General features: G+C 43.4%; 1 long non-coding RNA gene across 1 annotated transcript; it reads left to right on the top strand.

Moving 5' to 3' along the window:
• Nucleotides 1–528: 528 nt before the first annotated feature.
• Nucleotides 529–10,041, top strand: LOC125456035 (uncharacterized). The gene is made up of 3 exons (XR_007248374.2): nt 529–910; nt 6,036–6,137; nt 6,376–10,041. It is a non-coding gene; the product is annotated as an uncharacterized LOC125456035 (long non-coding RNA).
• Nucleotides 10,042–27,038: the final 16,997 nt, after the last annotated feature.

Below are 27,038 nucleotides of genomic sequence, written 5' to 3'. Positions count from 1 at the left end.
AAATCTGCAGTTTTAATTTGTTCACATACTGTCTTGTTGTCGCAACAACTTTAGTTGAAGATCAGAGGTCACTTTGTCGAGTTAGCTGGAGGGTTGGTTTGCAATACAGAGTAACACCAGCTAATTCACATCACAAACCGAGGTTACAGCAAAGGATTCTTCTTCTCCACCACGTCAAACAACCAGTCATTGCTTTCTAACGAGACAGCGTCCGTACGGTTCGGTAAAACTATGGCAACATTACGTTTACCTTTAGTTAAAGATTCTTCAGTTACCTCAAATGAGTTACACTACTCATTCTTGTTCTCAGGATTTGTTTCTTGTTCTCAGGATTTGTTTCTTATTCCCCTTTATTTGTTTTTAAATATTTTTGTGTACTAAGGCACACATGGCTTAAGCTTTAAGACAACCATATGCTACTGGCAGAGTATTCCAGGTAGGTGAACTGACACAAAGGATAGTGGTGGGTGGTGGGTGGTGGGTGTTGGGGGGGGGGGGGCGCGGGGCGAGGGTGGATCCAGCATTGTGGTCGCGGGTAGAGCTGCCAACGATGAAGCGGCAACATCTTGGGAGGCTACGGGTGGAGAGGGCCATGAAGGACGTGCCGGGCTCACACACAATGCACTGTACCTCGCAGAACACACCACCAGAAGCAACACCAAGTACTCCTTTTCCTCAAGAATACCCACAGGGGAGCGGAAGGAACGCAGAGGGACACGCAGGGTGTGCGTGAGATGCGCGCAGAGTGGCTGGGAAGGAAAGCCACCGTCATTACCGAACTTGGAACCGTTTCCCACAGGCTCGTGCTTGGACTTACTACGGAGGGAATTCTGGGTCCAACTATTTCATAAAGTTAAACCTCCGGGTCTGACCAAAAGTGACGCCTGCACCGAGAGCCAGATGGTGGAGGGTGAGCGCACAGACGTCGCTAGGGGGAAGGTGGGGAGGGTTTCTGCATGCCTGAGCGGGGGAGAGAGAGAAAAAGAGAGAGGGTGCCGTCTCCCGTTTTAACCACCACAGTGCACGAGAAATGGCAACCGATGTTCCAGCCGCGAGGAACAGGAAGAGAGCTGCGCCCCTCCGACTTGCTCAAGAAGCCGAGAACGGCAGTTCAGAGGAACTTGCTAAGACCCTCTCCCAGGGCTCGATTTCGGACTACTGGCTCTACGCGAGGCGGCTTCTCGACCTCACCAGAAGCAAGGGAGGTTAAGCGTGTCTCCGGTGTAGGGTCGCCAGCCTGGCCCACCTTACCGCCAACGTGACCCTTAGACATACGTATCTGCCTGCCAACCAGGGCAGAGAGAGGGGAGGAACCACTCAGCCTGAAGCACCAGCATCTGAGAGGAAAGCTGGCCTGCTGAGGGCCCTCCCACATAGGGCAGGAATTGCCAAATCGATCGAGGAGAATGGCCTAGTGGTATTGTTGCTGGGCTATTAATCTAGAGACCCTGATAATGTTGTGGAGGCCTGGGTTCAAATCCCACTCCACAGCAGGTGGTGAAATTTGAATTCAGTAAAATACCTGGAATTCAGAATCTAATGATGAGCATAAATCTATTGTTGATTGTCAGGAAAACCCATCTGGTTCACTAATGTCCTTCAGGGAAGGAAGCTGCCATCCCTACCTGGTCTGGCCTACATGTAACTCCAGACCCAGAGCAATATCTGAACTGTCCTTTGGGCAATGAGGGATGGGCAATGAATGCTTGCTAGTCAGTGATGCCCTCATTCAGAAAAGAATAAATATTTTCTCATTCTGCCAAACTCAGCTGATGTATTTGTTTCCTCTGATCTGTCTTCAGTAATGTTAGCACTGTATTTCAATGCAAACGGTATGTTAGCGTTTCAAATTTCACAACAGGATTTAGAAATTCCCCTCTCTTTTGAGATCTCTGAACACCACACTGTTGACTGAGTCGTGGTGGTATATTTGGCAATGCACAAGAGTTGCTGGTCTACACTTTCCAAGATAATAAAATGTGAGGCTGGATGAACACAGCAGGCCCAGCAGCTCCTGAGATGCTGCTGGGCCTGCTGTGTTCATCCAGCCTCACATTTCATTATCTTGGATTCTCCAGCATCTGCAGTTCCCATTATCACTCACACTTTCCAAGACTTTTTTCTTTCCCAGAGGGAAGCAGGAATAACAAGTCATCAGTAATTTACTGGTAAGTCATCTATAGTTTTAGAATGCTGGTGGTGTTCAAGGTATCTGGTCTCAGCCAACCTCCTGGACCTTTGCTCTGGCCATTCTTCAATGAGATGCCCGCAAATGGTGCTACATTCCTACCATTCTTCTGCCTTGCCTAAGGCATCTACAGATTGTTAGCCGGTCATTCTTCTTTGCCACATTAAACATTTTTAAAAAAAATGTCTTAGGTAATATGAATAGATTCTTTTTGCCTTTTGCATTCCTTTATGTGTCCAGAAAACCCAATTAAATTTTCTGCCAGTTTTTCCTTAACTGGTTGGACGACAACAACTATTTGTTCATGGAACAGTTGTTCCCTTGTAGTTGGCTTCTTTCTGCTGCCATTCAGATTTTAAGATCAAGACGTGTGTGTAGGCTAACAGAAAACTGGTTGTGAATTAGGCTTACGTTTTCAATCTCTTGTGCTTTTTGCATTGCGATGTAACCTGTACCTACTTTTAAACATTCATAGTTCAATTCGGGGCCGCACAGTGGCTCAGTGGTTAGCACTGCAGCCTCACAGCACCAGGGACCCGGGTTCGATTCGAACCTCGGGTGACTGCCTGTGTGGAGTTAGCACATTCTCCCCGTGTCTGGTGGGTTTCCTCCGGGTGCTCCAGTTTCCTCCCACAGTCCAAAGATGTGCAGGCTAGGTGGATTGGCCATACTAAATTGCCCATAGTGTTCAGGGGTGTGTGGGTTATGGGGGATGGGTCTGGGTGGGATGCTTCAAGGGGCGGGGTGGACTTATTGGGCCAAAGGGCCTGCTTCCATGCTGTGGGGAATCTAATCAATTGTCCAGACAATGTAGTTTCATCTCTATGGATGGGAATTTCTGCTTCTTTAGCCATGGTGTTTGTTCTCAGAGGACAGTAACGTTCACCCCTACAATCAAGCTTAAAATAAGTGTCCATTGACATGAAGGAATTATTTCAAACTCGAGTTAGTTGAGTCATCAATTTCCAAGGCATGACCCAAGTAATTTTTTTTTGGTAGTGTTTCATTAACAGCTTTGTATTAGTAATTATTTTTACAGCTTTGAAACAATGCTTTACTTTTGCTCAACTTCTGGAAATTACATTCGTGCTTACAGATATGTATTCTTTTGTCATAGCTGAGCACCGCCTGTCCTTGAGAACATTCTTTTTTAAGCTCACAGAAATGATAATGATCCTTGGCATTTGCCGTTTTGGCTTGTTACTTGAGTGTTTGTCCTTTATTGTTGTGGACAAATTATTCTATTCTCCTGTGATCAGGAACTGTTTTGAGTCTTCCCGGTTTCTGCTTCCAGTATAATTTTAGTATCTTTCTTCAATATCAATTTTTTTGGCCGTAGTAATTCTGACAATAATCCAAAAACAATTCTATATCTTATGAGCTCTTACTTCAAAGCTCCATAACCATGGTTCTTCACGAATCTATTGAGGTCCTTGTTTCAATGTATTCTCCTGGATGTTGAATCTTGTTCTTTTGAGAATTTTGTTTGTCCTCAGATGAAAAGTAATTTTAAAAAAGTTCAAAGAAATACTTCAAAATTATCTATGCCTTTTATGTTTTCTTGATTTATAATATAAGTTACAGTAGATCCTGTTGAATACAATAGAATATTTACTTGTTCAACTGGAATGTGTAAATTAAATTTGAAGTACTTTTGTGTCTAAAAGCATGTTTTCTCCATGATGTTTAATCCTAAGTTTTATTTGGCTAATTTTTGATTTTAAATCTTTGAGTTTGTATTATTTCTTGTCCCACGTCATCTTAATATAATTTATTTTTCTTTCTTTAAAACTGTTTCAATTTTGCAGTGCAGAAATGTTGTTGTACTATTGGTTTTAGAGTTTTTAGTCCTGCAGTAAATCAGTACGGTGAAAATTTCTTCCCTTGATGATGTTTTGCTTCTTGAAATAGCAATGTTGAAATAGGAATTGTTTTCTTCGTTTTACAAGCTTCTAAGTGGTGCCACATAACTGCACTAATCACATTCTTGAAAAGCTACAAATACTGTAATATTGTAAGTTTTATTGTTTTATTCCAGTAACTATATAGATTCTGTTAAATAAGAATTCTGAATCTCTCTCTTGTGTTATGGGTATTGTCCCACATTTTTTCAATCAAATTGGTAAATCCTATCTTCTGCAAATGAAAGCAAGAATGTTTTCCTTTACATTTTGCAGACAAAATGAAGGTTTTCTAATATCACACAGGAAAAATGGACAATTTCCTGATACTGATGACCCAATAAAGATTGCATTGCCACCTCCACAAATTTTAAAACAAAACTAAAATTTAAAGTTTAATCGACTAATGTCCCATTCTTATGACAGCCTTAAAAAGTTTTCTAATAGTTTTCTTCTGTCAGACACTGTCACTTTATCTTCTCAATTGACCCTTTCCCAATGTTCAAAATCCACCCCATCACATTCCTGCTGCTCCAACCTTGGAATAAATTAAATCTATGGCCATTGAACACAACTGCTGATATATGTGATCAGAGATAATGGGAACTGCAGATGCTGGAGAATCCAAGATAACAAAGTGTGGAGCTGGATGAACACAGCAGGCCAAGCAGCATCTCAGGAGCACAAAAGCTGATGTTTCGGGCCTAGAACCTTCATCAGAGAGGGGGATGGGAAGAGGGTTCTGGAATAAATAGGGAGAGAGGGGGAGGCGGACCGAAGATGGAGAGAAAAGAAGATAGATGGAGAGGAGAGTTTCGGTGGGGAGGTAGGGAGGGGATAGGTCAGTCCAGGGAAGACGGACAGGTCAAGGAGGCGGGATGAGATTAGTAGGTAGGAAATGGAGGTGCGGCTTGAGGTGGGAGGAAGGGATAGGTGAGAGGAAGAACGGGTTAGGGAGGCAGGGACAAGCTGGGCCGGTTTTAGGATGCAGTGGGGGAAGGGGAGATTTTGAAGCTTGTGAAGTCCACATTGATACCATTGGGCTGCAGGGTTCCCAAGCGGAATATGAGTTGCTGTTCTTGCAACCTTCGGGTGGCATCATTGTGGCACTTCAGGAGGCTCATGATGGACATGTTGTCTGAGGAACGGGAGGGGGAGTTAAATTGGTTCGCGACTGGGACATGCAGTTGTTTATTGCGAACCGAGCGGAGGTGTTCTGCAAAGTGGTTCCCAAGCCTCCGTTTGGTTTCCCCAATGTAGAGGAAGCCACACTGGGTACAGTGGATACAGTATACCACATTGGCAGATGTGCAGGTGAAGATACAGTATACCACATTGGCAGATGTGCAGGTGAAAGGCGAAGGTTGCAGGAACAGCAACTCACATTCCGCTTGGGAACCCTGCAGCCCAATGTGGACTTCACAAGCTTCAAAGTCTCCCCTCTCCCCACTGCATCCCAAATCCAGCCCAGCCTGTCCCCGCCTCCCTAACCTGTTCTTCCTCTCACCTATCCCCTCCTCGCACCTCAAGCCGCACCTCCATTTCCTACCTACTAACTTCATCCCGCCTCCTTGACCTGTCTGTCTTCCCTGGACTGACCTATCCCCTCCCTACCTCCCCACCTATATTCTACTCTCCACCTATCTTCTTTTCTCTCCATCTTCGGTCCGCCTCCCCCTCTCTTCCTATTTATTCCAGAACCCTCTCCCCAACCCCTCTCTGATGAAGGGGCTAGGCCCGAAATGTCAGCTTTTGTGCTCCTGAGATGCTGCTTGGCCTGCTGTGTTCATCCAGCTCCACACTTTGTTATCTTGCTGATACATGTCCTAGTGTGCTCACCATGTTGGTGACACTTTTGTGTATAGTAAATGCTGCTTTCTCAACTTTGATCTTTCCCACCATGCACCTATGTGCCACTGATTTAATTTCTCCTTCTTCCATAACAGGGTTGTTTCTCAGAAAGCTCTGAATTGTTGCTATCTTGCTGAGTCATGAATTGTGAATGTCCTGCAGATCCTTCTTCGCTAAGGACTCAGGAACTGTTGACTGTGAGTAGTTTTTTTGACCTTTTTACATGCTCATACCTCTCCTCCTGTGTTCCATACCATGTTTGAAATTCATATCCTAGTCTGGAGGGCGGGTTCTGTCTTGCTGTTATATCCATGAGTTCTGATGATTGTTGGTTCAAGCACATATAGCTATTGATTGACTGAATATTCTTAAAATGATAAAGACATATAGCAGTAATTTTACTTATTTACTGATTTTTTTTCCCCTCTCTCTTAGGATCAATGGAATTTTGCTGACAAATGTATTTAGGCAAAGAAAGCCTCTGCTGATCATCAGGCTTTCTGTGCTGTCGAACCAACCTCCACCTGCTGATGGTTGGGCTGGAATGCTGCCACCAGTTCTCTTTCCTAGATTGGCTAACAGTGGTAGAGAATGAGCCAATCATGAGTCTTAATGAGATGAGGCATTTGTGTTAACACACTAATAATAGCTTATTAGCAAAAGATACTAATTATATGGGTAGGGTTGCCCCCAGTCCAAATTATTTTTTCTCTCAGAAGAAACTTTTGTCTCCATCATGATCTGAGCTAGAGTTCCCCATCTAAGACCATATATCATCATCAGATTGAATGGAGCTAAATGCAGTTTCCAACTTTAACACTTTCAGAACCATTAAAGATGTCAGAAAGCAATTTTCTCACAAGAGGGTGAAGGAAATCTGGCTCATTCTCCAGCAACACACTGTTATGGGTCAGAATTATTTGGAGGCCTGGAAACTGAGACTAAACGATTTTCTGTTGTGTGTGTGAAATGATTTTCTCATAAATGAGAAAGAAATCAGTTTTGATCTCAATCAATGGTAGAACAGACTTGAGGGGCTAAATGATTAATTTTAATCTTAAAAAAATGCAGCGTTCACCAACAGTGGCCATAGCAGAACATAACTGAACTCTGAAGGCCTATGAAATACAAACTTTGCCTTTCCCTTTTCCAGGGAAATATCCAGTGAATTTCCCAAACATTGTGGTCTCCTCTAACCTGTGATTTACAGAACCCGTGTCTAGTTCTCTGTTTTTCTCATCTCATTCAGGAGATATGTGACTGCTAGGTGAGAATCGGAAAGGGGACGGGCTGCATTGGACAGAGTTGATGGTGTGCGAAAGATGGACCGTAATAGTGAAGGCTAGCTTAAAGGAGCACTTGTACTTTAGCAGGTGTCTAACTTTCATGTGTTCATATCTTAAAAAGAAGGACGGGTTTGGCATTTCTCCAGATCAAAGAAAATTGAAAGTTGACTTTTCTTACAATTGTGGAAAGAATTTATGAATTTTCAGCACCAATTTCAGTCACGTCTTATTTTAGGTCTCATCAATTGAAAGAGTTAAGAGGTTTGACGGGTCGGTCATCAAAGTCTACATTTCTGGCATTTTATTATCTGGCCCCTATTTGTCTCTTGATCATACAGACTTAGTATCAATTTACAGCATTCTAATTCCATCTCATTGCCAAAAAGTTTATCATAGAGATTAGATATATTGGCAAAAAAATCTACGGGAATAAAATAGATCATTCATGGACACTGTTTATAACAGTAAATATTTTCCCAATGTTTCATTCTTACCTGTAAAGTATTTCCACAAATAAATGCAACTTAAATTTTTATTTAAATTTGCAAGTCATTGTAATGGATATTATTTTTGCTGCAGGTTTATAGAGACTCTGGCTATCCTAGGCAATAACAAGGCTGTATTATTGAAGTTGGAACGAATGGAGCTACAGGCCAATATGCTTTATCATGACTAATTTCTTCTCCGTTGGAATAATAACAGCTAATTCTTGTCATTTGGGTGCTCCCCTGTCAGGATTTCTTTGTTCTCTCTCACTAAATATGAAATTCATTACTCTTTAAATTCATTGCTGCAGTCCTATCAACTGCTGCAACTTACACAGGCAGCACAAGGATACTCCAGATTGTATATTTGATGAATTTAATGTGACTAATTAAAGCAAAGATATTTTATATTTTAGTCCTTAGGAAAATTAAAGTGTCAGAGTGAAGTTGTAATGAGCCAAAAGATATGACTTATATTGTGGAGTTTCCTGGGGATGTTCTGATTGTGAGCTGTGACCTCCTTACACTTGTAAGCCAAGGCATTGATATTTTGTCATTAGGTGATAGAATTGAGAAAGCAATGATGCCCTGGCTGAAGGATTGCAATGTGACATTGGGAACAGTGAAGCAGAATGGGAAATTCAATCAGTGCAAGGCTCACTATGAGGAGCACATGACTCCAAATTGTCATTTAAACTGAGCCAGAACTGTGAGACAAATGTGGCCTCATTTTATGTGACCCAACAAAATGCCGTAAGTTGATGAGGGCGTTAGAGATAACACTATAAACAGCTATGTGAGCCTGTTCAAGAGTGGTCTTGAGAGTGAAGCCCAGAGAAAGAGTACAAATTGCAACAGGACACTCATGTTATTCAAACCTATTAAATGGTCAAAAGTCTACCTTATATGGCGAACAGCTATCGGGAAAAAAAAGACATAATGGAAGCTGTTAAAAAAGGATTTGTTACAACTGTTTCAGTCAGTTGTTTTGATGCATTTGAAGATCTGTAGAACAGTAATTCAGATACAGCATTGAATGTGTTGACTGTAAATGTGCTGATGCCCTTCCTCTTCTTTCACTTCCTACTGTTCTTTCTAATCAAAACCCTGTGATTGTAAGCATCAAAGGATATCGAAAAATAACTTACAGGAATGATTTTGGATGAAGAGACTTCAATAACAAGGAGAAGCTGGGGTGGTTTGCAAAAGAAACAATGGGGAAATGAGGAAAAACCTATTTATGCTAAGGCTACTTAGGATTTAAATGTAGTGCCTGAGAGTGTGGTGGGAATGTATTCAATTGCGGCTTTCGAAAAGGAATTGGAAAAATGTGTCTGAAGAGAAAACAATGCAGGATTATGGGGATGGTAAACAGGAAGTAGGCCTATCTGTGTTGTCCTTATATTGTCATGATGAACCAAATTGCCACCTTCTGTATTGTAACTGCTCTTTGATTCAATGTTGGAAAGAGTTTCTTTGAGCAACTTTGGTAATTATGCTTGTGGTTCACTGTAAGTATAAACATCGAGCAATTTACAACTTCCTTGAACTCAAACACATTGATGATAATTGTTTGGATCACTCCCTTGGAGAATTTACTTCAAATTGGTTGCTTACTCTATGGTGCTACACAAATTGAGTTATAATTTATAACGTACTGTGTTGATATGTGTAGGAAAAAAAGTCAGAAAGTAATTTGTCTACACAGACATTCTTTATAGGCTTCTCTACTGACCAATAGAAACAACTTGAAAACTACCATTCTGGATTTATTGAATCCTGCATTTGTGGCTATTAAATCTGTAAACCGACACATCTACTGTCTTCCAACTGGGCCAAACCATAGCCTACGTATACTGGCGTACAGTTTTATGTCTTGTGCATTGTCATTCTATGTTGCTATTTGTCAGTACTTTTGACCATTTCATTTAATCCAGTTTTCTCAGCTAGTCAAAATCAGATTTTCTACAATATATTGACATTGTTTCATCATACTTTGATCATTTTCTATTATAACTTTGAAGCATATTTTATAATGCTCATTAAGACATAAGAGGCCACCATCTTTTACTTGCTGTGGTACATTTGCTAGCATTGCGTTCTGCTGTCTGAGGGTCCTATACTGATTGTATTGAGGCCAGCCAGGTGGACTTCATAGAATATGAATTCCCTGATCGGGGCTGTTAACCAGGCTGACAGATATAAACAGGAATGTCAGAGGTTCCATTCGCTCTGAGAGCTGACTCTGAGGAAGATAGGCCAGAGTCAAGTACTATGCACATGCAAATAAAGGGTGGCTTGGTGATGTGGTACCAGCCTCTGTTTAGATATTTCAGTGATGATGAGAGAATAAAATATGCTCGTGAAGAAATTTGCACACAATAGTCTTCTTTGACTGGGGTAAGCATTTCTGACATCATGCCATTATTTGGGAAGCTTGGCTTATTCGATGCTTCCATCAAAGACTGGGCCCAGTATGTGAAAGACAGTGTTATATTTTTCTGGGCAAATGACATTGTGACAGATAAAAAGCAATGAATAATTCTCCTGACAGCTTGTGAATCCACAGCTTTTTTGGCTATTAGGAGCCTGATATCACCTAAAGCACGAGACATTTAAAACCTTTCAAGAGTTGATTGAGTTAGTTAAAGTCTATTATGACCCCAAGCCTCCTCTAACTCTGAGATGCCGTCAGTTTTACTCCACAATTTAAGAACCTGGGGAATCCATATCAGGATTTTTGATGGGGTTAAGATGACTGAGATGCCGAAAGACCATTTGGTATGTGGGATATATGATGTCCCATAAAACAAAAAATGTCGACTAGTTGAAGCCCAACTGGACTTCAAACAGGCACGACAACAAGCTTTATCATTGGAAAAAAAAAGTGCAAACTGAGTTACAGGTTATGCCGATTGAAGTGGGCACCCTCACCAGGCTGAATGAATATGGGAAACACCACTTGGGTGAAGGGAATCACATAGCCACATTCAGGACATATCCTAAACAAAAGGACTCTAGGTCACCCCACAGCAAAATTCCAATGCAAAGCCAAGTTTTGGCCAAACAGTGAACATTTTCTTCAGTATCTGGGATGGCAAGCCATTCTAGTTGCTTCTGGTATGTGGGCTCAAGACAGCAAAAGGTCCCACTAGACCTGAATTGAGTGGAGAACTCATAGGCTGGTATCCAAGAGAGCACTTAACCTGGAAAAAAATACCTTTATTTGGCTTGGAACATTCAGATTAGCACTAATGAAAATAAACACCTGATGTAATGAACACTCAGTTCTTATGAAAGTTGACACAGGCGTGACTGCATTCATGACTGCAGACCCAGTCTTTAACAAAATTTGCTCTGTACTCCAGTCCTTAAGTTTGTGAAGACACCGGTTATACTGAAAACCTATAGCGGCGAATCTTTACAGATTAAGGGCATAACTTTGCTTCTGGTCTTATACGAGAAACTGTTCAGTTGCCACTGATGGTAATAAAAGGCTCAGGCCCATGCCTGAAATTGGTTGAGAAAGATTCATCTTGATTGGCCAACATTCTTCGATTCCAAAAAGGCTGCCTGAGTGAAATTGAATTAAATGCCCAGACATTTATCGGGAAGGTCAAGGAACAATCAGAGGAACCAAAGCCACCTTGCATGTGGAGCAGGAAGCAGCTCCATGATTCTGCAAGGCCCAACCAATGCCTTACTGACAAAAGTAGAGGCAGAAATCAGAAGGCTGGAAAGTGAAGGAATCATCAAACCAGTACAGCTTGCAGAATCGGCAGCACTGGTGGTTCTGACTGTGAATCCCAATGGGTTGGTTCACCTTTGTGTGGATTTTAAACAAGCGTTAAACTGCTTCTTGAGCTGGATAATTACCCAGTCCCTTGCATTGAGAAAAACTATGGGGAGGCTGTCCTTTACAAAGCTGGACATGAGTTATGCGCCCCTGCCATTACAGTCACACTGAGGATTCCCAGAAGTGTATTCCTATAATAGCCATAAGGGTTTGTACCAATGTACAATACCGCCATTTGGGGTATTATCAGCCAGTGGGATTTTTTATCAGATGGTGGAAAACATTTTACAAGGCTTTCCCCAGGTCACCATTTATCTGGATGGCTTGCTAATAACAGCGAAGACCAAAAATGTGTGTATAGAGAACTTGGACACAGTCCTTTAGATGTTTCTCCGAGGCTGGTTATATGCCTTAGAAGGGAAAGATGTATGTTCCTAGAACCCCAAGTGACCCACTTGGGCTACAGAGTCAACAAGACTGAGTTATACCTGTTGGAAGTTAAAGTGAGCATGATCAAATGTGTCCCGACTCCCACGTTGGGACCAGAACTTAGGTCATTCCTTGGGCTGATGAATCACTGCTGAAGGTTCATACGTAACCTGGCCTCCATCCTGGGAGAATCATAAGGATCATCCTTGGAAATGGTCTCCTAGCCTAGACATAGCCTTTAGGGAAGTCGAAAAGCAGCTATCGTCAGCTAATGCGTTGGCCCACTATGATCCCAAGTGGTGCTGATGAGCGATGCCTCCTTGTGTGATATCATGTAGTTTGGGCACAAAAACAAAGTTGCTGGAAGGACCCAGTAGATCTGGCAGCATCTGTGAAGGAAAATACAGAGTTAATGTTTCAGGTCTTATAACCCCTCCTCAGAACTCTTCTGAGGAAGGCTCACCAGACCCAAAAGGTTAACTCTGTTTTTCCGTTCACAGATGCTGCCAGACCTACTGAGCTTTTCCAGCAACTTTGCTTGTGCTCCTGATTTACAACATCAGAAGTTCTTTTGGTTTTTATTTATGTAGTTTGGGCACACAGATTGTCCAATGGACAGGAACACCCAATAACATAAGCTTCCCAGACCCTCGCTAATGCAGAGTGCAAATACGCCCAGACAGAGAAGGAAATTTTGGCCATCGTCTTTGGTATGAGAAAGTTCCACTAATACTGTAAATTTGTATTTATAACAGACCACAGACACCTGCGGCTGTACCAGTCGTAGCTTCAGGCCGATTCCAGTAGTGACTCTGACACTAACTGCATATAATTACAAGATGGAATACCATCCAGGAAGCCAAGTAGTGAATGCAGGTGCATTGAGTCTGTAACGGTTTTAACTTTTCTAGACACTCTTCTTGTCCCAGCTGACAATGTCAGACTTTGAACGCAAACTGAAACAGCTGGGGTGATGATGGGGGAAACCAAAGGGTAGTCACAGCCAGGATCGAAACCTTTTCAGACCTAGAGAGACCAAATCACAGTAGAGTATGGAATTTGTATCATGGGGAGCGAGAATGAATGTCCCGAGCAAAGGCCGCTGCAAGATACTGGCTGAACTCCACCCGGGTCATCCAGGGGTCTCCAAAATAAAGATGTTGGCGGCAAATTATGTCTGGTGGCCAGGACTGGATGCAGATATAGTTGCATTGGTGGGGCTGTGCCCAGAGTGCCAACAACAACAAAAATTACTACCAGCATCTTCCCCACATTTGTGGCAATGTCTGGGTAAACCCTCGGCTCAGGTACACATCGAATCTGCAGGACCTTTCATGGGTTCAATGTTCTTAATCATTGTGGGCACACTTTCAATATGATTGAATGTGCATAGAGTTCATCCATCAAATACGGGGTTGATAATAGAAAAGCAGTAAGTATCTCTTCCAATATAAGGAAGTGTTGGTCACTGACCACAGGCATCATTTACCAGCAGGGAATGTAAGCATTTCCTAATGTGGGATGGCATTCAACACATGAGAACAGCTCCACACCATCCATCCATCCAATGGTTGGGTTGGAAGAGCAGTGAAAACTTGAGGACAGGCTTAAAGAAATAGACTACAGCTTCACTCAATACCAAACTGTACTGGCTCCTGTTTGATTATAGGATCACCCCTTGTGCAACTACAGGCATAGCTCCTGCAGAGTTGCTTATGGGGAGAAGACTCACCAGGTTAAATCTGATCTTCCCGGACCTGGGGAAAGGGTGAAACAGCAGCAGGAATGTCAGACACCAGTCTCTCCTAAATAAGAGAGGCAGTTTACTTTAAGGGGTGAAGTTTGGTGCTGAAACCATTGAAATGGCCCTGCATGGGTAAGAGACATGGTTGATGCAAGGTCAGCTGCTGTGACATAAAAAGTTTGGGTAGGTGAGGTGATCCTGAACAAGCGTGTGGGCCACATGGAAGTTGAAAACTCTAAATGGAGCAGGAACAAAATATACCCAGTCCCTCAGAACAGCCAGAGAGGCTGTCAGAACCCCTGGACTCTTCCCCCTCCAAAGAAACCTCGGAGTCTGAGACAGACAGGGCAGATGTTGCAACCTTGACACCTTTACCACCTGAAGACGGGGATGAATATCTTCTGAGATACTCCAGGCACAAGGAGCAGGGTATGGTCTGGTACACACTGCCCATATCTGAGGCTGAGTCAGAGGAGCCAGACTTGGTGTGAAAACACCCCAGGAGAGGCTACAAGAAAAAGAAGAGGCCTGCACATGGAGAGGGAGGGATACCGTGATTGTAACAAGGTCAGCCAGTTCGACCTCATAGAATATGACTTTGGTGTTTGGGGTTGTTAATCTGGTCCATTCAGGGACCCCTGGCTGCCAGATATAAGCAGGAGTGATAGGCATCCTAAAATTCAGAGATGACTCTGAGGAAGCTGGGTCAGTGTTAAGGATTTTCCGTGTGAAAATAAGGAGTGACTTGGTGAAGGATACCAGCCTCTGTGGAGTTATTTCAATTTCCAGTTACTTCTTTCTCAATTTATAAATGAAAAAAAAATCAGGTTATGATTTAAAAGTATAACATCTGGTTTAACTGAAATTGCATGGCAGTGGCAGATACCTGTCAATTGAAACTAATTGCATGAATAGATGTTGATTACTGTAGCAGGAAGATGAATTAGCAGTTGCAGCACATACTTTTTTTGATTATAGATAACTGTTGACTGCTGAAAAACACTAATTATGTGCTTGCTTATTTTTTTAATATTAATCCCTCTCAGTGGGGTAAATAATTTAAATTGAAGTTGGGGATATAAATGCTGCTTTGAATTTATATCTTAATGAATTTAACCACTTGATAGATCTACAGATTATGGGACAGCTAAACTAACACATCTAAGCTTGAAACTTAATTAGTTAAATAAACACTCTAAAGATAGCAGGACAAGTGATATAACTCATATGGGAACTGTTGGGTAAATGTGTGAAACATGCAGTCAACTTGCTGGCCTCTGGGGTTCGAGGCTCACTTTAGAATTACAGAATCCCTACAGTGTGGAAGCAGGCCATTCAGTCCATCAAGTGCACATGACCCTTTGAAGGCCGTTCAACCCAGACCAACCCTCCTACCCTATCCCTGTAACCCTGTATTTCCCTTGGCGAATCCACGCAGCTGACACATCCCTGGGCACTATGGGGCAATTTAGCATAGCTGATCCACCTAACCTGCACATCTTTGGACTGTGAGAGGAAACCCACACAGACATGGGAAGAATGTGCAAACTCCACACAGACAGTCACCCAGAGATGGACTCAAACCTAGATCCCTAGAGCTGTGAAGCAGCAGTACTAACCAATGAACTACTGTGCCATGGTACGCAAGATGTTCTGGCTTCAAATCCTAGATGAGCCCTCGCTCATGGCCTCATTGTTGTGCGCATCATTGGTAGTTATTTTAGAGATGGCAACAAAAAAATGTTCAGTTGTGTGTGAAAGCATCTCTGGAATATAATAGAGAGAAAACAAGAAATTAACATTGCGATGCATAGCAACTGCATTTGCAGTAAATGACTGTCACTGAAGGAGCTTTGGTTCCAAGTTGTTGAGCTGTAGTTCCAGTTTCAGTCACAATGATTCAACAGAAAGGGGAAAAGTTATCTGAACATTTTATTCCAGGATACAGGACAAGACCTAAGTATTAGGTATTTCACATTTGGCATGTGGCTAGGAGATAGGAAGAAGTGAGCTTAAGTGAGGCATCTATGGGGATGCAGAATAGGTAATAGAGGATTTACCTCCTCTGTAACTGCTACACATAGATCAAGTATTGTTAAGTTTGTATGAATCAAAGCATGGACTTCAGATTGGTTGAACAAATGGTGAACGGCACTGCAGTGCTGGGAACCACTCAAGCAAAGGATTGAAAAAGGAATGTAGTTTACTTTTAGTTGGGAGGAGATGTACTGTTCTGTGTCGCTGAGATTGAGATCCCTGAATGCTGTAATAACTACATATATAAAAGATAGTTTCCCAGGGGTGTAGAGGAGCTTGTTCTTTTTTATTCACTGATGGAATTGGCTGCTGACATTTATTGCCCATCCTGCCTTGACAGGGTGGGGGAGAGCTGCCTTCTTGAACCTCTGTAGTCCACATGCTGTAGGTAGACTCACAGTGCCCTCAGGGAGAAAATTCCAGGATTTTGACCCAGCGTCACTAAGGAATTGTTGATATATTTCCTAGTTAGGGTGATGAGTGGCTTGGAGGGGAATTTGCAGGTGATGGTGTTTCCATGTATCTACTTCCTTTGTCCTTCTGGATAGAAGTGAATGTGAGTTAAGGAGGTACTGTGCAAGGATCTTTGAATTTCTGTAGTGCATCTTGTATATACTAAACACTGCTGCTGCTGAGAACTGGTGGTGGTGGGAATGAATGCTTGTGAATATAGTGCCAGTCAAGCTGGCTGCCTTGTCCTGAATGGTGGCAAGCTTCTTGAGTGTTGTTAGAGCTACAGTCATCCATGCAAGTGGGGAATATTCCGTCACACTCCTAACTAGTGCCTTGTAGATGTTGGATGGGTTTTCTGTCGTGAGTTACTCACTGCAGGATTCCTAATCTCTTATCTGCTCTGGTAACCTCAGCATTTATGTGCCGAGTCCAGTTCAGTTCAATGATAACCCCCAGGATGTTGATAATGGAGATTCGGTGATAGTAATGCCATTGAATGTCATTAGATGGTCTTTTATTGGAAATGGCAATTGCACAGCATTTGTGTGGTGTTTATGATGTTTAATTGGCTTAAGGAAGGTGAACCGTGAATATCTAAAATCTTATTCGTCCTCAGGAATCTGAGGAAAGGTTAACTCTGTTTTTTTTTTCTCCACAGATGCTACCAGACCTGCAGAGCTTTTACATCAACTTCTGGTTTTGTTCCTGATTGACAGCATCCACAGTTCTTTCGGTTTCTCAAACCTTATCGTTAAGTTTTTTAATGACTTTATATAACATTAAGAAGAAACATGTAGTGGCCATTGTTTGAGCATATCTATTAGAGAGAAACTTATGGTATTTGGCATGCATGAGAGAAATAGGATAGAGGAACTCAATAAGCTGTCTCCACGATGCAGTTGGAGAAGGTAGTCAACAAGGCATATGGCACGCTTGTCTCCATCGGCCGGGGAATTGAGTTTAAAAATTGGCAGGTAATGTTGCAGCTTGAAAGAACCTTAGTTAAGCTGCATTTGGCATTTTGTGTTCAATTCTGGTCACCACACTACCAGAAAGATGTGGTAGCTTTGGAGATGGTACAAAAAAAATACCAGATATTGTCTGGTGTGGATGGCATCAGCTATGAGGAGAGGTTGGAGAAACTTGGGTTGTTCTCACTGGAACGATGGAGGTTGAGGGGTGACCTGATAGGGGTCTACAAGATTATGAAGGGCATAGACAGAGTGGACAATCAGAAGCTTTTTCCCAGGGTGGAAGAGGCAGTTAGGGGGAATAGGTTTAAGGTACGAGGGGCAAGGTTTACAGGTGATTTATGAGGCACTTTTTTGAACCCAGAGGCTGGTGGGTGCCTAGAAATCATTGTCCGGGTAGGTAGTTTAAGTGGATACACTAGTGACTTTTAAAGGGCTTCCTGACAAATACATGAATATGCTTGGAATAGAGGGATATGTTCCCCGGAAGGGGAGGGGGTTTTAGTTGTGACGGGCAGCATGTCGGTGACAGCTGGGTGGGCCAAAAGGCCCATTCCCTGGACTGTAATTTTCTCTGTTCTTTGTTCACAACAAGAAAAGATATATGTGTTGTAATTTTAATCTCTCCTACTGTCTTGAGGTGTTTTAACATGACCGAGTCGGAACCAAACCTAACTCCTCTATTATGTGTGCCAAGTTGTTGTGTGGGCAGGAAGGCAATGGGATATTTCACATGCCCTCCGCAAACAAATATATGTCCAGCAGGATATCATAAAATTCATCCTGTATTTCCTTGGTCCTAGTTAAACTTACTGACTGAGTTTAGAGAAAAATAAGCCAAAAAACTCATCAGGCAATTACTTATCTGCTTGCCCTACTGATGCCTCTGAACATCAGTTTTTGGGTATCAATGTATCTCATTTCATCAAAAACATTGTTCTGTGACGGACCAGAGCAGTATCTTGTCACTGACTGTGCCGAATTCCCTCACCCACCATATCACCAAATTAATTACTCTGCCAAAGAAGTGCACTGTCAATCTTAACTTTGCGCTATTTATTAAGCAGGGTGGAGAGGATAAAAAGGTGTAAAATAAGGAAATAATGATAATGACACTGCTGACATTTGATTTGCTAAATCACCTGAGTATTTCACAATTTTCAGACACATTTTCTTGTTTTTTCCTGCATTGTTTATACTCAGCTATCTATTTGTATTCATTCAGTGGATTCACAACCCAAACAAATCCTGCTCCTAAGTTGCTGCTTGGCCTGTTGTGTTCACCCAGCTCTGCACCTTGTTATCTCAGATTCTCCAGCATCTGCAGTTCCTAATATCTCTGACTAAATTAAACCAGGTTTATTTTGTGTAACACAGTTATGCATTTCTTCCATAACTCTAATCAACTGATTTTACAGCTGATACGTGATACATCCTCTTCCCTATTTGATGTACAATTAAGATTACATTAGTACGTATAAAATAAACAAGAATAGAAATTGCTGGAGAAAACTCAGCAGGTCTTGCAGCATCTGTGGAAGGACAGCGGAGTTAACTTTTTGAGTCTGGTGACCTTTCAATTCCGATTGGGTGAACCAAGTTATTGTCAGCATGAAACTAACATACTACTTGTCAAAATTTGCACTGTCTCCATATTTGGACGTTGAACACAGGGAAATACTCAAAACAACCAAATTTACTTCAGCACACGAAAGCCAGGAAATCAATCTGACTGTTGCCTCTTGAGTTTAATTTGCTGGTGTCCAGAGGTTTTATACTGAGTTGACGAATTTCTGCAGAATGAAAGCATTAATCACAGCACATGAGAGTGGTTTTAATTATTTATATTTTTCTTTTACAGCAGATTATTGCACGTTAAGTATCCATTAAACGGAAGTTTGTCTGTCTCTTAAAGTTTAACCACTCATGTTATTAATATTGTCAAGGGTGTTGTGCCTAAACATTAATGAACCTTCTTGCTTTTAAATTGAACAATTATATCAAGCGCTAATCTCTCGCCTCGTGCCAACAGCACTCATGAGCAAACAATTCCCAGATGTGACAATGAATAATCACTTTGCAATGCCAACAAGATTCATTGCAGCAACACAGTCAGATTGCAGATCCCTCTGCCTGAATCAAACAAGTCAGTTAGCTCTGGGAAGCAGGTATGACTTCTTTTAAACAAACCAATGACGGGAGACAGGCTTACCTTAATATCATGAAACCATAAACCAAAGTGTTCCCTTTTTGAGGGACACAATTGGAATCATTGAATGGTAAAGCCACAGCAGAGGAGGACATCATTTGGCTCATTGTGTCTGTACCCCCCTCAGATAATCTCCAAATCATTTTCCTGTCCCTTTGCAGACATTTTCTCTTGGTTATCAAATTTCTGATCGAACATCACCCCAACTCATTTTATCTGCCTCCAACTTTCTAAACTGTCAGTGTTGGATTTAACCTAAATCCTTTAGCCATGCAATATAAATCATTTGTGGTTTATATACATTAATTTCTTTCAGAGCTTGGTTTTCAGCCTAATAGCATATGGCCGTTGGTCTATATTTTTGAATGAGTTAAAAATTAATTACATCAGTCTTTCCACAACAGTGATTTTAAGCCAGGATGTCCCTCCTGGTGTGTTAATGGAAGTTTGTTTGAAACATAGAAAAGGGCAGGCCATTCAAACCTTTTGATCGTGCACCACCATTCAAAATGGTTTGAATAATGGAAGTTTATGGCCACAGAGATAAAAGGTATCAAAAAGCAATGGCTCACTTTTGGATTTAGAATAAACAAGGATTGATAATAGTTTTGAAATAAATCCAGAGAGTAGAAAGCTTTTGGACAGTTTTGGTGAAGCCTGACTGGAGTCAGAAGGAAGAATAGCATCCCTGAGAAAGAACATTGTTCAGAACATTTCAGGGAATAAGTTCTCTCAAGAAAAGAGTTTTAGTTCATGAAGTTTACAGACTGAGAGTATTTGGTTAGAGGTCTGTGGATTATTGATCGACTGGGAAAGCCTAAAATATCAATCATGTGAATATTCCCCGAAAACAGCCGCACAACTTACCGGAACTGAAATGATACAGTTGGGTTAACTGAAAATTTGATAAGGAAGGGAAATTTCTTTGGTTTTTGAATATCTGTAAAATAATGGCACTGGAGAATAGATGGAATATTGTCTTGTCCTGTGTTTTGAAGTATTTCAAACTTGCATTTATTGAAATTTGAAAAAAAACTAATATCTTTTGCATAATAGATCGTTACCTCCATTCACATTCTACATTTATGTAATTACGAGATCATTCATGGGGGTTCACGTCTCTGAAGGAAAAGGTTTCACCATATCGATGCGCTTAATAGGGGAGCGTACACTCATCCAAGGATGTGTGATGTCCGAGCTCAGCTTCCATCCAAACTCAGCCCCACAGAACCAACAAGGTTCTCTGCAGACGAAAGAAAGGTGAAAACATCTTCCACCCACTTTGAATGTCTTGGCATGCCCTTTTCCTTCCTTGTTGTGCGTTGAGGCATTGTTCAAGCTGGCAGGCAATATGTGTAAGTGATAATGGGAACTGCAGATGCTGGAGAATCCAAGATAATAAAATGTGAGGCTGGATGAACACAGCAGGCCCAGCAGCATCTCAGGAGCACAAAAGCTGACGTTTCGGGCCTAGACCCTTCATCAGAGAAGGGGATGGGGTGAGGGTTCTGGAATAAATAGGGAGAGAGGGGGAGGCGGACCGAAGTTGGAGAGAAAAGAAGATAGGTGGGGAGGAGAGTATAGGTGGGGAGGTAGGGAGGGGATAGGTCAGTCCAGAGAGGAGGTGGGATGAGGTTAGTAGGTAGGAGATGGAGGTGCGACTTGGGGTGGGAGGAAGGGATGGGTGAGAGGAAGAACAGGGTGGGGAGGCAGAGACTGGTTGGACTGGTTTTGGGATGCAGTGGGTGGAGGGGAAGAGCTGGGCTGGTTGTGTGGTGCAGTGGGGGGAGGGGATGAACTGGGCTGGTTTTGGGATGCGGTGGGGGAAGGGGAGATTTTGAAGCTGGTGAATTCCACATTGATACCATTGGACTGCAGGTTTCCCAAGCGGAATATGAGTTGCTGTTCCTGCAACCTTCGGGTGGCATCATTGTGGCACTGCAGGAGGCCCATGATGGACATGTCATCTAAAGAATGGGAGGGGGAGTGGAAGTGGTTTGCGACTGGGAGGTGCAGTTGTTTATTGCGAACCGAGTGGAGGTGTTCTGCAAAGCGGATCCCAAGCCCCCGCTTGGTTTCCCCAATGTAGAGGAGGCCACACCGGGTACAGTGAATGCAGTATACCACATTGGCAGATGTGCAGGTGAACCTCTGCTTAATGTGGAAAGTCATCTTGGGGCCTGGGATGGGGTGAGGGAGGAGGTGTGGGGGCAAGTGTAGCATTTCTTGCGGTTGCAAGGGAAGGTGCCGGGTGTGGTGGAGTTGGAGGGCAGTGTGGAGCGAACAAGGGAGTCACGGAGAGCGTGGTTTCTCCGGAAAGCAGACAAGGGTGGGGATGGGAAAATGTCTTGGGTGGTGGGGTCGGATTGTAGATGGCGGAAGTGTCGGAGGATGATGCGTTGTATCCGGAGGTTGGTGGGGTGGTGTGTGAGAACGAGGGGGATCCTCTTTAGGCGGTTGTGGCGGGGGTGGGGTGTGAGGGATGTGTTGCGGGAAATGCGGGAGACGCGGTCAAGGGCGTTCTCGACCACTGTGGGAGGAAAGTTGCGGTCCTTGAAGAACTTGGACATCTGGGATGTGCGGGAGTGGATTGCCTCATCGTGGGAGCAGATGCAGTGGAGGCAGAGGAATTGGGAATAGGGGATGGAATTTTTGCAGGAGGGTGGGTGGGAGGTGGTGTATTCTAGGTAGCTGTGGGAGTCTGTGGGCTTGAAATGGACATCAGTAACAAGCTGGTTGCCTGAGATGGAGACTGAGAGATCCAGGAAGGTGAGGGGTGTGCTGGAGATGGCCCAGGTGAACTGAAGGTTGGGGTGGAAGGTGTTGGTGAAGTGGATGAACTGTTTGAGCTCCTCTGGGGAGCAAGAGGCGGCGCCGATACAGTCATCAATGTAACGGAGGAAGAGGTGGGGTTTGGGGCCTGTGTAGGTGCGGAAGAGGGACTGTTCCACGTGACCTACAAAGAGGCAGGCATAGCTGGGGCCCATGTGTGTGCCCATGGCCACCCACTTAGTCTGTAGGTAGTGGGAGGATTCGAAAGAGAAGTTGTTGAAGGTGAGGACGAGTTCGGCTAGGCGGATGAGGGTGTCGGTGGAGGGGGACTGGTCGGGCCTGCGGGACAGGAAGAAGCGGAGCGCCTTGAGGCCATCTGCATGCGGAATGCAGGTGTATAGGGACTGGACGTCCATGGTGAAAATGAGGTGTTGGCTGCCAGGGAATTGGAAGTCCTGGAGGAGGTGGAGGGCGTGGGTGGTGTCACGGACGTAGGTAGGGAGTTCCTGGACCACAGGGGAGAAAATGGAGTCCAGATAGGTGGAGATGAGTTCGGTGGGGCAGGAGCAGGCTGAGACGATGGGTCGACCAGGGCAGGCAGGTTTGTGGATTTTGGGAAGGAGATAGAAACGGGCCGTGCGTGGTTGGGGAACAATGAGGTTGGAGGCTGTGGGTGGGAGGTCCCCTGAGGTGATGAGGTCATGAATGGTGTTGGAGATGATGGTTTGGTGCTCAGGTGTGGGGTCATGATTGAGGGGGCGGTAGGAGGTGGTGTCGGAGAGTTGCCGTCTGGCCTCGGCGATGTAGAGGTCAGTGCGCCATACTACCACTGCGCCACCCTTGTCTGCGGGTTTGATGGTGAGGTTGGTGTTGGAGCGGAGGGAGCGGAGGTCTGCCCATTCTGCGGGGGAGAGGTTGGAGTGGGTGAGAGGGGTGGAGAGGTTGAGGCGGTTAATGTCTCGACGGCAGTTAGAGATGAAGAGGTCGAGGGAGAGTAGGAGGCCTGGGGGTGGTGTCCAGGAGGAGGACTTGTGTTGGAAGCGGGTGAAGGGGTCAGTGGAGGGAGGGTTAGGTTCCCGTGTGAAGAAGTAGGCGTGGAGGTGAAGGCCGCGGAAAAACTGTTCTATGTCCAATCGTGACTGGTATTCGTTGATGTGTGGTTGTGGGGGGACAAAGGTGAGCCCCTTACTAAGGACTGACCATTCGTCCTCAGTTAGTGGGAGGTCTGGGGGGGATGGTGAATATGTGGCAGGGTTCAGTATGACTGTCTTCTCTGGGGTTGCTGGCTGTGGAGGTTGTGGGTGGAGCGATGAGGTTGTCGTCCGTGGGTGGCTCCCTCTGCAGATATATATATCACCTTGCGTGTAGAGAGCGGCCGTGGCAGGAATATTGTGATGTAAGCTGATCATGATATGTGTAAGTCAGTTCCAGACTCCGCCTGACAGTTTTGTGTTGCGGTTCCTATCAGCTTTCAGGGTCCCCACATTCCTATCTAGCCCTTTTATTTAACAGTAAGCTCCCCACTTCAGCACTCAGCTTACTGCATTGCCATGTCTACTATTGCCAACCACAACACGGCCGCTGAAGCCAGAGTGGCGGTGATTTGCCAAAATCCCCACTCCGTCAGTACGCCTTGCACTCCTATGCTGTATCAGACTCTACCTTTATATGTGTGGTGGCCTCCTTTCACTGCCGTTAACCTCTCTGTGTCCCATCATAATGCATCCTATTCGCAGACTTGAGTTAACCGACTTTCCACGGCACTTCATGGACGAGCCTCACTTACTCCCTTGATGATTCATGCTCACAGCCCAAGACTGACTTGTGAGGACAGGTGCAACTAAATTCAGCCCAGCCCCTGGATTGGGTCTTGATGGCTCCCTGACTGACATCCCTCTGATCCTTGGACTTGACCAGAGGTATTGACCATGGCACAATGCAAGGACATGAGTCTAAGTATCCCAGTTGTCCAAAGACCTGAACTGAACATAACTAAGCCCCTAGACTGATGTTGGTTTATTTCCTGATTGCTGTGGTATCTGCTGACGAGTATTGTCTCCCTCTTCTCATCACTGAGGACTATTCCCCTTTGACTTTTTAGATACGGCAGTTTTGATGAAGCACATGTAGTGTGTTTGCTAATGGCACATGCTATAGGTGCAACATTGATGGAGCACAGCACTGTACAGTAGCAAGTCCACTTCGTTGACTATTCACCACTGATATGATGCCTGTCTTTCTGTCTGTGCTAAAGAAAAATCAAGTCAAGCCAAAATGTTTTGACCCAGTAAATTTTCAATGAAACAGCAGTGTGCTAAAGGACAAGATGACCCACAGAGTCTGTGAGCACCCAGGTAAATGCAAAGTGATTGAGCACTAACAAAACAAGCTAGGATTCCTGAGTCTCACCCTCTGCAGATGTATATATCACCTTGCGTGTAGAGAGCGGCCGTGGCAGGAATATTGTGATGTAAGCTGATCATGAGCTCTGAAGTGTGGTGGTGATGTGCTGATGTACATTATAAATTAATCTGACATCAGCCATGCTGGTAAAGCTGGTGTTTCTCCGTTGTCAACTGTTGTGAATAAGAGATGGAAGCACAATGGAGTTCACAATGAGATGCTGGCAAATGGATCTTAAGATTGCAGCCCAGAGAAGCGTGCAGAAAGTTGTAACTGCCAGGTAATCCATCTGATTTTCAAGTCAGGAATTAACGTGATCCATTTTCAGCAGTGCATCGGAGAATTGCAAACTGCATATAAATAAGGTGAGATTAGCTAATAATGAGATACATGTACATGGAAATAAGGTGTGACATTTGTATCTATCTGTTTGAATGTTATAGGGGCATTCAAAGTTTCTTTTTTTGATGCTGAGTATCAGAATTTTTTTTATTCTCATTATTAGGCTCCTACACAGTAATGGAGTATTCCTCTCAATTACCTATGCTGTTCAGGGCTGGGAAATTCTGCTCAAAACTCAAATGATGTTGAATTTGCATTGTATGCACATTCATCATCAGTTTCTTTTTTTTCGTATTTTCAGTCTCCATTCTTAACATCCGGGTCCCGAATGCATTTTTAACCACTTTCCGAACCTGTTTTGCCACCTTCGGAGAATTATATGCGTAAACCATAGGCCTGTAATCCTGCATTCTCTTCAGAATGGTACCTTTCTTTAATATTGCCTTTCCTCATTCTTCCTACCAAAATGTGCTGAATCCATAATAAATTTCCCCTGCCATTACCCTAATAGAAAATAATTTATTAAATGTGCTTTGGATGTTCATAGCATCCCTAGAGTGCGGAATCAGGACCTTCTGCCCATCAAGCCCACACCTTCGAAACAGCATCCACCCAGACCCACCTTGTAACCCCATATTTCCCCATGGCCAATCCACCTAACGTGCACATCTTTGGACTGTGGAAGGAAACTGAAGCACCCAGAGGAAACCCTCATAGACAGGGGGAGAAAGTGCAAACTCCACATAGACAGTTGCCTGAGTATAGAATGAAACCAGGGTCCCTGGCGCTATGAGGCAGGCAGAGATAATCACTGAGCCACCCTGCCACCTTCATACCATCCATCTCAATTGCATTACTATTACTTTGTTACTTCATGATACAAATTCAACTCTTTTCACTTAGCGTGATTTACCTGTAAAAACACCTCATAGCTGTTCCATAACTACATTGCAGTTATCCAAGTGACTGTTACTTGAACACAGATTTTCATCTTTAAATTGTTTCCCATTGCTGAGGTTAAAATAACTAGCCTATGCTGACTAGATTTATTTTCACACCTTTTTTTTTGAGCACAGGCATATTATTTTCTGGCTCTCTGGAATGAGGAAGTTCAGAAGATTATGACCAATATCTCCTCAGTTTCCATTCATACTTCCCTCAGCATCCCTGGGTGGATTCCATCCAGTCCTGGTGATTTAGCAACTTTTTAATATCTCTTCCATCATAAAGGCTTTAACTGCTGGTGAGTTCTGTGGCCCATTAATGTCAATTCTGGGGCCTTAATACTCCACTGACTCAATTTCCTGCCTTCATAGCAAGTGGCAGAAGTGGCTGGTTTTCTGACTAGGGAATGGGAGTGACCAGACTGGTGGGTTGGCAGCAGGAGTCCTAATTTACCCCAGTCTGGGGCTAATTAGGTATAGGTATGAAGCAACGGGAATACCACTGTATCACACCCTCTGCCTTTGCCTTCTTCTCCCAAGCCCCGCCCCCCGGCAATATCTGGAAGTAAGAGAGACCAGGCAGCCAGCAATGATCTTTAGAACCCAAAAAATACCTTGCAAGGTGGTCAGCTCACTAGTCTTCTCTTGAGTTCACTGGGTCTCAATTTGACAATCTTTAGCACTGCACACATCTGCACTCATGCATCAACATTGGAAAATATAATCTTTACTTGTGTGACTATAGTCTATGATCACTGCATTGATTATTGCCTGTGATTAATGTCTATAATCACAATCTTTAATTAATGTTTGTAGTTCATGTTTACCATTCCTGTGTGTGAAATGTCATGTCATTATTGTCTGCCATTACTTGTTGTAATTACTGTTTAATTACAGTTCTGAGTACCGTTCATAACTTCTGTTGATGATTAATGTTCATAATTACTAACTGACTGTTTGTGATAACATTCATATTTATTGCCTATGGTTACAGTCTGACTTGGTGACTGTGACTACAGTCTGCGATTAGTGTTTATTGTTACTGTCTGATCAATGCTGTGATTACTGATTATATTTACTGTCATTGGTTTGTGTATCTGAATATAATTCACAAACATTGCCTATGATTGCTGTTTGTAAATCCATCTATGAAATCTGGTAATAATCACTGTTTGTAATTACTGGTTTATAGTTACTACTGTCGATCATAGGCTCTGATTCTTGTTT

The sequence above is a fragment of the Stegostoma tigrinum genome, chromosome 8, assembly GCF_030684315.1.
Source record: "Stegostoma tigrinum isolate sSteTig4 chromosome 8, sSteTig4.hap1, whole genome shotgun sequence".
Classification (NCBI taxonomy): Eukaryota; Metazoa; Chordata; class Chondrichthyes; order Orectolobiformes; family Stegostomatidae; genus Stegostoma; species Stegostoma tigrinum.
Note: the sequence above shows the minus strand (reverse complement) of the source record. Positions and strands in the feature narration are given on the sequence as shown.